This window comes from Lactuca virosa, chromosome 3 (assembly GCF_052849685.1).
Source record: "Lactuca virosa cultivar CGN04683 chromosome 3, Lactuca_virosa_CGN04683_v6, whole genome shotgun sequence".
Lineage (NCBI taxonomy): Eukaryota > Viridiplantae > Streptophyta > Magnoliopsida > Asterales > Asteraceae > Lactuca > Lactuca virosa.
Genome location: NC_136428.1, coordinates 89,299,249 through 89,311,978, shown reverse-complemented (window position 1 = coordinate 89,311,978; position 12,730 = coordinate 89,299,249).

The window sequence follows — 12,730 nt, the reverse complement described above, 5'->3', positions numbered from 1 at the left end:
AGATCGCTCAGAGTAGACAGAAGAGCTACGCCGACCGGCGCCGATCCGAGTTAGAGTTTTTGGTCGGTGACATGGTACTCCTATAGGTCTTGCCCTGGAAGGGCGTGATCCGCTTCAGGAAGAGCGGAAAACTAGGTCCCCGATATATTGGGTCGTTCAGGATCGTTGTCAGGGTTGGCAAGGTGGCTTACATGCTAGAGTTGCCGGAGGAGCTTAGTTGGATCCACAACACTTTCCACGTTTCGCAGCTGTGAAAGTGCATAATGGATCAGGAGGCGGTGGTGTCGCTGGATGATATTCAAGTCGATGAGCGCCTGAATTACGTGGAGAGGCCTGTGGCCATACTGGAGAGAAAGATGAAGATTCTGAGGAACAAGGAGATACCTTTGGTGAGGGTACAGTGGCAGCATCAGAGGGGGTCCGAGTGGACGTGGGAGCCAGAGGCAGAGATGTGGGAGCATTATCCGGAACTGTTCACCGCGGCAGACTTCGAGGACGAAGTCTAGTTCAAGTGGGGGAGAATTGTAACGCCCCGATTCTCAGGTATTGAATTAATATAAGAATTTTCTTGTTTTCAAGGTCTACTCGACGATTTGGTTGCCCTACTCGTCGAGTAGCAGCGGGTTGGTTCGCGTGTTTTAGTGACCTACTCGCCGAGTCCAATAAGGGACTCGACGAGTAGGAGCTGGCAGATGAAACCCTAAATTTCGGGGTTTTTCACCCTATTTAAGGATCACTTATCCCCCCTTAGCCTCTCTTACTGCTCCCCTCGAATCCAGAAACCCTAATTCGTGTTGTTCGCTTTATTGGTGTGCTTCTTAGCCTGGAAGAGGGATTTTGATGAGGAAAGGTTTGAAGATCAAGAAGCTTTGAGCAAGGAACAGCTGGAGATCTGAAGTCCACCTCAATTTATCACCATTTAGAGGTATCAAGTCATCACCTTGAGCTTCTTCTAGTTAATCCCCTTTCTATGTTGAGTTTTGGGACCATTTTGGGCATTTAGTGTTGCATTTCGAGTGATGAACCAAGATCTGAAGTTGCAACTTCAGATCTAGGCTCATCTTGGCCCTTATCATCATAAAGTCTCAGTCTTTAGCATGTTGGTGGAGCTCTTTTGCCTAGAACCCCTTCTTTAGCTTGTTTTAGGTCATTATCACCTTGCATGCACGTAAAGTTTGCAACTTTACGTGATAAACATGCCTTGGGAAGTTGGATCTACAATATGGAGCCTTAGCATGGCTTAAAAAGCGTCTGTATGGCTGATGGATTGAAGGGACTCGACGAGTCGCAAGGTCGACTTGGCGAGTCGCAAGGTCGACTCGGCGAGTCATATGAAGATGGTCGTGAACTCGTCGAGTTGATGAACAACTCGGCGAGTCCGATGAAGATTGCCTTGGGCTCGGCGAGTCGACTAGGGTTTTTCCCAATCTTTGGACATGTATGAACTCGGCGAGTTAAAGGGAAACTCGACGAGTCAACCAAGGATTTCACGACTTCTCGAGTTCAGGAAGGACTCGACGAGTCGGTGAACTACACTCGACGAGTCGAGTCAACATGGACTGTTGACTTTGACTGTGGGCTTTGACTTTGACCAAGAGTTGACCAGTTAACTTCTGAGGGTATTTTGGTAATTTGTAAATTTATGAAAAAGGGTTTTATGGTAACTATAGGTGGTGGAGTTCGTGTTGGTGATCCGGGAGTTGAGCTTTCTAGTTTCAGACAACAGTTGCGAGGTGAGTTATCATCACTATACTCAAGGGTCTAAGGCACAAAGGTCGGCCCTTTGGATTGTTATATGGTTATGATATGCTAGTATGATATGTTGGTTCGGTATCCTAGAGGGTAGGATAATATTGTATGATATGCGGTATGACCTGTTAGATCAGCATCCTGGTAGAGAGGATGGTGTTATGTGCTATGCGGTATGATCCGTTAGATCAAGTATTGTCTATAGACTGTTATGTGATTGTTTGTTATATGTGCACATGTTTGTTTGGCGGTTTAGGCTTATCTGCTTTGTGCGAAAGCCAATAGACCTAGTCATTCCAACCTGTTGGTTGTGGGCCGTGAGTATTCCATCCCGAGGATGACTGGACTCATAGTATGTGGGCATTCCAACCTGTTGGTTGTGGGCCTGGGGTATTCCATCCCGAGGATGATTGGACCCATAGTATTTTGGCATTCAACCGGATGGTTGAGGGCCTGGCGTATTCCAACCTGATGGTTGACTGGACCCATAGTATGTTGTTTATGACTATATGTGTATTGTTGTGGGTATGGGTATTTTGGGGGAACTCACTAAGCTCTCGGGCTTACAGTTTCAGTTTATTGTTTCAGGTACATCAAGGGATCGCGGCAAGGCGAAGGCGTGATCGTATAGCTCCTCATGTCTTGATTATGTTTCTAGGAAAACTCTGTTATTATACATTTGAAAACAAAGTTGTAATGATTTTAATTGTTTGAAATGTTTTAAAAGTTTAAATTGGCTTGAATTTTTCGAGTGTTACACATTGTATCCGCCAATAACTTCCACCAAGTTAACCATGGTCTTCAGTTGTCTGACTGCAAGGACGGTTTTCTGCTTGTTGCTGTAGTTGCAGCTCTCCAATACCATCTCCATGTTGGAGATTCAGTCCATAATCTCTACTGTTTTTTGGGATTCCATAAATACTTGGTGGCTTGGCACCCATAAAATCCTTATAGTTACACCCACGTCCATCATCTCCTCCATTTGGTTGGTGCATGTTATGCATTTTAAAGCTATGTCTCTCCAGCCGCTTTGTGCCACGTGTTGGCCTCTCTGTGATCCACGTTTTCACCTTCTAGAAACACGTGTCCTGCACCCGGCGTGCACCGCGTGCGGTGCAAAACGCGGGTTTTTTAAATTCAGTAACTTCTTCATACGAACTCTGTTTTTGACATTGTTTATATCCCCGAAAATCTCTTAATGAGATCTACAACTTTCCTTTAGAAACTAGTACCTACTTACTTTATTTTTCGTCCATATTTTTATAAAATTAAATGATTTTGCTAAAATCATAACTCTCTCGTACGGACTCCGTTTTTTGGCATTGTTTTTCTCAAAGTTCCTATCTTAAAGAGTACTATGATTTTCCTTTTGGTGACTTTAGCTAAAGGTCAACCTTTTCTTCATAGATTTTTACATCACACATTCCTTGTGTGCGGCTGACTTTTATATCTTATAAAAATCATATCTAATTCATAAGGAGTCGAATTTATACAAAATTTCTATTTTCGGGACCGGGACGACGTGTAGTTTCTAAAAATAATATATATATATATATATATATATATATATATATATATATATATATATATATATGTTTTGGCACACTAATTTTTACGATTTACAAACGATTTGGTTTATTTTTTCCGATATATCATAATATTAAACTTATATTATGTAGTCGGTAGTGCGCATGACTATGAATTATCCCATTCAAGGAATTTAATTTTAATAATTATTACTTATTATGTGCAACCCTAATATGTGGTGTTACAGTCCTAGGGGCAGTGCCCCTAGCGGGGTCCAAGGGGTAGAGCCCCTGACCGTGGTCCCGCTTAGCAGAAATATAGAACCTTCTCAGCTCTTCTTCTTCTACGCGAACTCACTTCTTCTACGCGAACTCAGAACCCTCTGACAATTTGGCCTGTGTTTATGTGCCTAGATACACAAGTGTTCTTTTGGATTATCTTAGGTTGGATTTCCTATAACCTAGACATATGGTGGAAATATCAGTTCAGTAAGTGAATTTACACGATCCTAGAGAAATTCAGTTCTGCACCATCACCCTACTCAAATATACTCCAACAACATGTGTTAAGTAGTGTTATGATTTAACATGCATGGGTTAATGGGTTACTCATCACATCTTCTACATGTCTTACCAAGTTAACACAACCCAAATGATTTTGTTATGTTTTATATATTGTTAGAGGAATGCACAAATTTATGAGGATATATCGAATATTTATTTCATTTCTACTAACCAATCAGGGGAATATGTTTGCTTTTCCTTAACCCCAAATGATTGTGTACCAGTTATTCTGCTAAAAGCATCACCCCAAGTTCAAGGTCCTAAATTTGAATTATTAACCGATAAGAAGAGATATGTTTTATTGCATATTGTATAGTTATTGAAATTTCCATGTAATTATTGGTTCCTTCTCTCAACTCTCGTCGATCTCTCTCCTGCCTCCTTCTTCCTCTTCTTCTTAGTCACACCACCAAAAGTAATCGTCCCCAACCAATCCCATCTTCCTTATCAGACAAAGATGGGGTTGAAACGAGCGACAACACCACAGTCACCAAACCAACTCCTCACCCTGCTTTCACTATGAACATCCTCAAAAACTCCATATTGCTAATCCTATGTCAAGACGACAACCACTATGCAGCTTTAGTAGAATTGTTTCAGATTCATGTTTACTCCTATGATGTTTTTTATAAAATCTACTCCAAATTCCTCGCCCATAACACTACAAGAAAAATCATGAATAGTTATGGAATCAAATTTCGTAGCTATTTAGCTAGGAAATGATTTTCAGTATATTTTTTGTTATAGAATTTTTTACGAAATAAAATTCCATAGCAAACTTAGAACTACTTACGGAATTGTAATTCATAGTTAGTTTGCTATTGAATTTGCTATGAAATCAAAATGCATAGTTTTTTTTACTACGGAAATTACTATGAAACTAAATTTCATAGCTATTTTGCTACGAAATGATATTTCATACATATTTTGCTATGCCACGGAACTGAATTTTGTACCTATTTTGCTGTGGGGGGGGGGGGGGGGGTTCCATAGCTCTTTTTTATAAAAAATTCTACGGGATTAAATTATATAGCTATTTTGCCATATAATAAAATTTCATAGCTGTTTTACCCTTAATATATATTTTTAAAATTTTTAATTTTAAAAAAAATAAAAAATACACCTCACTTTGACCGTAACCCGACTGCAGCTTCCTTCGTTGATTATGGCGAAAAGAAACCAGAAACGGCAAAAAGGCTAAGTCAGGAGAACACGCAACACCACCAAACTTCTCACAGCCTTCCGGTATGAAGGCTATATCACGCGTGAAGGGCTGATGTGGCGGAGGTATCCACGTGTAAACATCGCCCCCAAAGGGCGTAGTTGTCTTGTGGAGTGGACACGGCTACTGGCACTCATGACCAATTACATTTGTTTCTTCCAAACGTTCAAAAATGGGACAACGATATATGGAGATATGATTCAAATGAAATTAAACGGTGTAAAAAAGGGAGATTGAAGCTTTAATTTTCAGTAATGGCCACACCTGGTTTCTCAGAATGGGTCAAGAAGAAAACCAAAATGGGTAGTTAAGAGGACGTCAAACAAATCATCCAATTTTGTTTTCAATTGAAGTTACAATTATGGTCCCTAAAAGTGAGTCTATATTTCATTACACCCTTCTACTTACCTTTAAATTAAATTAAACCCTCAACTATATATAAAGATGTAGTAGTAGTAGTTGAGATTGACTAAATGCTCCTTGTTTGTGGATCTCATTGTGCAAATCAGATACCTGGAAACATTAATGGTCTGGGATTCATCATGATCAGGGTTTAGAAATCCTAGAGCAGTGTTTCGCAGGATTGATGGTAAGAGCTTCATCTAGCTTTGAAACAACATCTGCATTTGTTTATGTGTTTTTGAATAAATAAACAAATTCTTAGTAATTGATAAATTGATTGTTGTGTTCGTGTAAAATTCTTCAAACAGTAACCTTGATCATCTTCTTTGATTCGTTGATGTCTCATAACTGGGATAATTACAGTAAGACTCCACTCCATTTTGTCAAACTCTGTTCTGAACAAGTCATATTGTACCTTTTGCATTTATTCTAATTTTTTATGTTCTTTTGCAAAGTTTTCAATTATGTAAAGTTATAATTTTCTTTTGATAGCACATGTTACAAAGTTTTCGTTAATTGAATTTTGGTAAAACGTTGACAACTTCACATTTAATCTATGGTCTTATTGTTTTTTAATTTATTGTTATTAATAGGTTATTGCAGATGCTGAAAGGGTAATTATGGAAACTCTGGAGAAACAGTACAGTGAAGTTTTCTCTGCATTGAAGGAAAACACAATCCCTGTTAAGGCAGTACAATAGTTCAAAGAATCGCAAAAGGAAAAAATAAATTTATATACAAGAATATAAAATTTTTAAATATTATTTGCTATTTATTTGTTTTTGATGTTAGGAAGTCTTTTTAATTTGATAAAAATGATGTAGGATGTGCTACAACCGGAAATAGAAAGGCAGTCTAAAACATGGTGTGTGTGTGTATTTCAGTTTTCAGATAATGAAATTCTAGCACTTGTGTAGATGCTGATGTGGACTTTGCATTAGCATTACATACAACTTTTTCTTATTATGCCACTATACTTTATAAAATCTAATTAATGAAAAGAAAAGTTGATCAAATAAGTTCGGATGTAAAATGGGTTGCAGGTAAAATCATTCATGAAGTACCAAGAACAGGGGAGGCTACGACATTAAGAATTCCAGCTATTATAAAGGTCAGGGCAAAATGGTCAAGTTAGTTTTTCTTTTATAATTATAATGATTTCAAAATATAAAATATGGTTATTAAATATTAAAAAAAAGGGTTTTCAGTGCTATCGTATGCATGCAGATGACTGTTTGTCCCCACTACTAACATTTATCATTTTACCCTTTTTATGGTTTTTCCCTCTATCCTGTATGCTCATTAACTTTGACTTTCGTCAACAGGATATGTATGTGGCGTTTGTCTGTTTTATATGCATTATCCCAAGTTTTGAGGCTTTCGACATTTTTCCCCCTAAATTTGGATTATCAGAAAAAATTTAGTGGATGCTTCATAGATTGAGTAATCTAACCATTTGTAATGGCTTTCAAAAAAAGCAACTGATTTTTATTTATTATTATTATTATTATTTTGAAAAATGATCACTCGGTCCGGAATGACCCATTCCGGACATGTATGTCGAAATGGGTAAATAGGTATAATGATCTGACTGATAATATTGTCCCTCCTATAAATAACATTTCAAATTATCTTTATTCCGGACAACATTTCGGACACCAAACCAAATCAAACAATGTCTTCTTCTAGCAATGAAGATATTCATTTTTGTTGGTATGTTTTCATTATTTTTATAATTATATGTTTTCATTAAAGATTATATGTTAAAAAGTAGATATTTTGGTTTATTTTGTGTGAATTGAAGCGATTGCATAGGTATTATTCGATTTCCTTCGACTTTTAGTAGTTTTTAGGCTATTGTGAGATTATATGAGTGTATATGTGTGCACCAGAACAACAAATATTTGAAAAATTATAATTCTGCAAAGTCTGGAACGAATCCGGAATATGAAGATCATGTCCAGAATATGTAATATGTAGAACACGTCCGGAATACATAGAACTTTTCCGGAATGGTATTGCTGTTCCGGAATGGTATTCTGGAATGTTGATTCGATCCGGAATGGTATTCCGGAATGTTGGTTGATCCGGAATGGTGTTCCGGAATGTCTTTCGGAACATAAACTTAAGTGTGGAGCATGCGGTAAATGCATAATTATAATTCTTTTGATTGTAGCATCACAAGACATACGAAGTGGTTGTGACTACAACCTGCAAGCCTGAACTCGGTCGGGAAATCATGGTACGCACACCACAACGTGCAGACATGTTTACGACATCCTGTTTTGGTGCTTATGTTAACATGTTGATGGGTGTCAAATGTCATCCTTTACTATATCATTATTTTATGTGTAAAGAATGTACTACTTATCCTCAGGAGCTTTTATTTCCGGTACGACTACCATGTTTGCTTTGACAGGAAAGCTTTTTGCCTTATTATCGGCTTACGGTTTGGGGAGTATTTCCACCCTACTTCATCTTCGATGCAGTTCAGACAACATGTATTTTCATTTGTAGTTCCTTCACATTCAGTGAATTTTTTTGACATTATCCATGTATTTAGTAACTTACTTCATCAATTAGAAGATTCATACGTTATGCGATCTTCCCTGATGTATATGCTAGAGCAGGGATTTTGTGGGAATTACTTCATCAACCATGGGGTTGAGTGATATGAGATTTCACTTACAGACAGTTGTGTGTTGTCTTTAATTAGATTGAGGAGCATTTGTATCCCATCGAGCCAAGAGTTGGGCAATAGACAAACATATATTGTGTAGAGATTTGTCTATGAAATTAAGGTATGTACACTATGTTTCATAATAGTTTTTAAGCATCCACTATTGTAACATTATTATGTTGGTTAGTTGATTGCCATCTTAATGTTGTAGATTTGGATCATGGAGACATTTCCCAATAACAGTATAGTTGGTTCCCGGTGTTATCCCTCCGGCAGTTGCATACCCTAAGATGAGGCTTTTACACACTACTCATTGTGAACGTATTCTTGATGTTAGAAATGTATGTTTCTTAGTTTACCCTGAAATTTGAGTAATGGTGTTTTTTTGTGTATGTTTTAAACAATTTCCATATCACAGTGTAGCAAAAACAAGTTTATGTAACCGAAGAAGATCTTCTAGAATAATATAATTTGGTACAAACATGACTACGGGTAATTTAGATCAACAATATCATACTCTTGACTAGTTTTGACATTAGATCTACTCCTCGACTTATCCTTACTTTTGACACTTGACTTAGTCCTAACTGAAGATTCAATTTTTGTTGAATCTGCGGGAAAGTGAGTGTCGCAATTTATGCTTGTGTGATCGATCCTTAGGCAATGACTGCATTTTATCTAAATCGGACATTCACCTTGGGATGGGATACGGTTATGGTTTCATGGTCGTCTGGCTTGTCGTTTGTCCATCAATTTTGGTAAGACAATCATGACTTCATCTGGTTGTTCGTATTCAACTGTAACTGGCACATGAAACACAACCTCTATATATCTTGATTGATATGTTTCCATTGTGAAGTACGATGATACCCATTAACTACAATGTTGATATCTCAGTTCCTTGAATACCACTATTATACTAGACAATTTCCATTTCCCACATATACAACAATGAGATTCCAAGTTGACTATACCATTTTTCATTTGGTCAGATCAATCTGGTATACCTGAAAACCGGAGGATTTGTTGATCCTCCTTTTGATATCCTTCTCAGCATACTTAGTAATATCTTTTTTGCTTTGATCTAAAAAAGTACGTATATCTTTTCATGCACAGTAAACTATAGTAGAATTACCATGAAAGTACTCTAATTTAAATAATTACCTCCAACATTTCACCGTTTGAGACCGCCATTGTTCCATTGTTGCTCGAAAGAAGTCCATTAACATTGTTATTGGTAGTTTTCGTGTGTCTTTTGATAACACATTGATGGACTCGACGTTGTTTGATGTCATTATATTATACCGAACCATAGGGAAAAACAACCTTGCCCATTTGTGGTAACCGATTCTGTCTATCCATGTACGACAATTTTCAGATAGGGCACCACGTAGCCTAGCCAAGATTTCTTTGAAATCAGACTTTTGGGAAAATTTTGCAGCCTCCCAAAAAAAAATTTCAGTTCTCTTTTGTTTGTCGATCTTTGTACTCATATTCATCAACAAATGGCGACAACAAAGTCTGTGATATATGTTCGAAAACACGACTTGAATGGTCATTTCAATTGAATTAGCTCTACCGGATATGATAGCCAAAGATTTCATGTTCCCAATACATTCTTTGGGTCTTGAAAAAACCATATCTATGGATCCCCACTTTCCGTTTTCCAACACCAAATGCAATAAGGAGGATGTGGTTATTACCGTTTATGACTACTGCTAGGAACACCATGCCTAAGTATTTCCATTTAACATATGTTTCATTAATGATAATAATAGTACGCAAACATGTTTGAATGCTCAAACCCGCACAATAATTATTAATAGATTAGTCATTAAATCGAACATAGGTGTAATACCAATTAAAATAACTTATTATATAAGAAATATTACCATGCAACCGATAGCCACAAAAAATATTTAAATTTGTTGTCATAACTTGTCTTTATATGCGTAACGTCCCTAGATTCTTACTCTCCAAATTGTAACAATATAATAAAGAAGTCTTGCAAAGGTTTCTTCAAGGGACCCTCTCAATAGATTTAGAGCATATATTTTAGCACTCCATGCTTGCCAGTATAAAATATGTATAATAAGACAGTCATTTAAAGTTTGATGTATATGTTTCCCTTGCAACATATTACATGTACTATTCGCTAATATTCCCTTCAAGAAGTGACCCAATCCCCTTTTGTTTCCTTGTCGATGATGGGGAAGGAGTTGTATGTTTGAGAAAGTGTGGCTACCTGATAGTTTAACCACTTGAAATGTATTAGTATCGATATCTTTTGTATCCTATAACCACCATTTACAATTTTCCACAAAGCAAACAACTTCAAACCTGTCTTTTGTAGATTTAATGACTCTCATTTGGAAGCCCTAGATAACATATTTGAATCCTAAATCAAGCTTATGTTTATCTTTTCTTTTGAAGATTTAATACTTATTGGCATAAGAAGAAGAATTATGGGTTGTGGCATCTTTATGTTTTTGTTAAGCTAATTTGGGCAATGGTAACGGTTCAGGTATCCTCCAATGAATTGTTTGTGTTTCTTCAGAATTGGAAAAATATTAAGGAAACTTTTCATGTTGGGGTTTTTAGGGTTTTAGGGGCTCGGCTTCCTCCTCGCCAGCTTTAGTTTCATCCCCATCAAACTTAGTGAACTCTTAAAATGTTAAACTAGCTCTCCATGTGGAATTATATTACCATCATCAACCAACAACATTAGTTTTGCCTCATCATTTCCAGAGTCATCAAAATCAAATGTTGGAGAACCATCATCAATAGCCTTACCTTTATACCTAAAATAACCCCCATCTACAAGGCCATTGTAGGAAGGAACATGATTTATTGGTATAGGTAATAAATTACAAATTTGACTACTTTAAGCACCAGAAGGCCTATTGTCACCCGAACGATTTTCCTTACGAAATCATTGAATGCCACTTTACGTAACATTATTAACAACAACACGGTGTACTGTGTTAGGAGGCATACTACTAACAAAACTAAGAAAATATTTGACGTCACTATTATGAGGAATCTACATAACTATATTTGACCCAAGACATTGAAAAGATAAACATATTTGATTAGTGTGTAACCCGGACTTGAAAGCAACCAACATGATTAAACCAAAGAAGTTGGTATCATTGGTTATATCCATACCAAAGCATGTGTAGTCCAAAGAAATATACTGCATGGATCCTTCGATACGCTGCTATTTCCCTTCACTAGAATCTAACACTCGAAAAAAACCCGTATACCTAATCATTCTTTTGGAATAGGAAAACTATCAAAGAGAATTAAGAAAAAAGATAGAAATATATTGCATGCGGCTTGTATATGAAAAAATTACACACAAATACCCTTATTTTACCTCTTCAGAACAGAAGTACGGAATGGTCGTACATTATGGAGTACAGTCCGGATACACTTTATAATTTCGGAATGTACGGGTGTCAGATTCCAGCCCACAATCCCACCAACCACCACCAACTCCGGAATGAAAATAAATACTTTGGAATATCGTATTCCATATTACAGAGTTCAGAATTTACTTTTTCAATCCGGAATGTACGATTGTCAGATTTCGGATGTGATACCTACCAAAATCCCCTCTTCGGAATGATCCTAACTACTCCGGAATCTGATATTCCAGATTAAGTGGTCATTTTACAAAATTTATAAAAAGTTTGTTATTGTTACTACCATAGATGTTGAATGAAGCTTTTCACTTTTTAAAGTTACGCTAATGGTATTGATATCATCCTTTTGATCAATAAAATTCATGGTTATGATTAAAATTGATTTTTTTTTAAATTTTTTATAATCTAAATATAGTTTAATTCAATTAATTCAACTAAACGGTTGGAAAAAGGAAAATATGTAAAATATTCCATCAGTTTTTTAAGGAAATGATTAGTATCCCGGAAAAAGGGATATAAGCAAAAATAAATTCCTAATTCATCGTTCATAATCACCGTCACTGCCTCGCCTTCATCCCCTCATTCCCTACATAAAACCCGGAAAGAGAACCACCCAAAAACCTTGTCGGAAGCATGTCTGATAGCCACTTATCACTGTGTTCATCGCCATTGCTTTTTTCCAACAACCACCCCTCATTGCTTTACTGTTATCACGAGGACAACCACCTCCAATGTATTTACTTGAATTAGAGCCATCACCATCATCACCTATACTAGAATTAGAGCCTCCATCACCACCATCAACTTTACCTCAACACCCTATCTCTATCTAAAACATGAATTAGATAAAAAAAAGATGGAGGAATTAATTTCACCTCTATATTCTACCTCTCTTTGAAACTGATATCAAAGCCACCACCTACCTCCCATACCCCAATTTGCAGGTTTCACTAGAAGAGGGAGAAACAGATCAATAAAAAAAGAAAAAAGGTAGTAAAAACAATAGCATCAAGTGTAGTCCCAGAATATATTTCTTTATAAAACGAAGAAAGAACTCCCTGAGAGCAACGGAACACTGTTGTTTCCTCCGACTGGAAATCTTGATTGATTCATAATGGAAGGAGCTACAACAAGCCAAGTAACTTTTGGTACTAGAGTG